Source organism: Elephantulus edwardii, unplaced genomic scaffold, assembly GCF_000299155.1.
Source record: "Elephantulus edwardii isolate Elephantulus edwardi_28Jun2011 unplaced genomic scaffold, EleEdw1.0 scaffold00365, whole genome shotgun sequence".
Classification (NCBI taxonomy): Eukaryota; Metazoa; Chordata; class Mammalia; order Macroscelidea; family Macroscelididae; genus Elephantulus; species Elephantulus edwardii.
The window spans coordinates 72758-74740 of record NW_006400115.1 but is presented as its reverse complement, the minus strand read 5'-3'; the positions used below and the strand labels follow the sequence as shown (position 1 = coordinate 74740).

The following is a 1983-nucleotide window of genomic DNA, read 5'->3' as shown; positions in this document are numbered from 1 at the left end:
TAAGGGAGAACAAATAAGAATGAGCGCTGATTTCTCAGCAGAAACCATGAGAGCAAGAAGACAGTGGAATGGCATCTATCGAACACTTAAAGAACACAACTTTCAACCAAGAATACTGTACCCGAGCTCCGCGGGCGGAAGGGGCAGCGGCAGCGGTGGCACAAGCAACAGCGAGAGCCGAAGAGCAGGCTCCAGACGCTGGTCAAGAACCGGGGGACCTGGCAGCGTCTGCGCCCTTAGCGCCAAGCCCCGGAGGCGTCATGGCAGAATATGGGACCCGCCTTCAGGAACTGACCAATAACATCACCCTTGAAGATCTGGAGCAGCTGAAGTGAGCCTGCAAAGAGGACATCCCCAGCGAGAAAAGTGAGGAGATCACTACAGGCAGTGCCTGGTTTAGTTTCCTGGAGAACCACAACAAGCTGGACAAAGACAACCTCTCCTACATTGAGCGCATCTTTGAGATCTCCCGTCATCCTGACCTGCTCACTATGGTGGTTGACTACAGGACTCGTGTGCTAAAGATCTCGGAGGGAGATGAGCTGGATACCAAGCTAATACGTATTCCCAGTGCCAAGAAGTACAAAGACATTATCTGGCAGCCTTCTGAGGAAGAGATCATCAAACTGGCCCCCACACCGAAGAAAGCCTGGTTAAGGCGAAGGAAGAGGAGGAAGGTTGGACCTTCATCAGACCACTCCCCTCCCCCATTCTGAGAGGGAGCAAGGGCACCTCCCTCCCTCATCTACCCACTTACTAACCTGGTCCTAACCCCCTTACTGTGCGCATGTGTGTGCATGTGCGCACGCTCTGGCTGTCTGTCTAAATGTCTAACTCATCTAGTTCCTCCTCCCTACCCAGGGGCTGGGGATCAAGGGGCTGGGGGAGGAGGGTATAAGTTTCCCCACTCAAAGGAAGGTAGGGGGATATTTCTATGAAAATAGAAACTGGTCTGCTTCTCCTATTTCCCTTTCCTCCACTCACCACATCTCTAAAATGTGGGAGCAGAAAGGACTTGCATTTTCTTGTAGCAATGAACGGAGGTGGGAGTGAGACATGTGAGAAGAGGAGAGATTTAAGGAAAACCAGTGTAGATGTCAGGTGAAGAAACCACCAACCTCCACCTGGAAAAGCATGAAAAGCCAGAGATCAGTGTTTGCACCCCTACGAGGGACCAGAAGATTCAAATTTCTAGATGTTTTCAGATTGGAGGACCTAGACAACAGGAGGTCCCTATTTGTTCCCCTCTGGGCTGGGTATGAACCAGGGAACTAATGAAAGAGGACAGTGGGATCCTTTCCTAGCCCCAAATATCAAACCCCACAGAGCATTCAGCATTATATACGTTCTCACCTCAACCACCTCTATTGTGGAGAGACTATGTTGGGAGCATGCACCACTGAGCCAGAGACGGGGATTAAGGCAGAGAGTAAGATCCCATTTCCACGCCTTTATTCCTATTCAGACTGTTGCACATACTGACCCTAAAGCTAAGGAGATTGGGGAATGAGATCTTTAGGTTTTAACCTCAATCCAGCCCCCACTTCCAGGGTCCCAACGTAGCAAGTGAAGGCAACCTTTCCTCCCTTTCGGGTCTAGAACACCCCTGGGCCAGAAAGAAGGGAAGAAGTAACTAGTTTTCCTTTGCACTGATTCTCAACCCAATTTAATCCAAGAGGGGATGTGGTAACCCTTCTCCCAATATCCTGGCCCCTTGGACTCACACATACTTCCTAGCCAGATCACTATAGTGAGTGACCACAGCCTCCTGCCTATCCCATGATGCCCCTTCCTACCTTGACCGTGCTAACTGTGTATACATATATATTCTACATATATGTATATTAAACCTGCACTACCATGTCTGCCCTTCTTAAAAAAAAAAAAGAATACTGTACCCAGCAAAACTATCCATTAGGTATGAAGGAGAGATCAAATTATTCCCAGAAATACAGAATCTAAAGAAGTTCATAAAAACAAGAC

General features: G+C 48.8%; 1 pseudogene; it reads left to right on the top strand.

The window, feature by feature from the left end:
• The first annotated feature begins 260 nt into the window (after positions 1-260).
• LOC102866067 lies at positions 261-716 on the top strand (annotated as a pseudogene).
• The last annotated feature ends 1267 nt before the right edge of the window (positions 717-1983 follow it).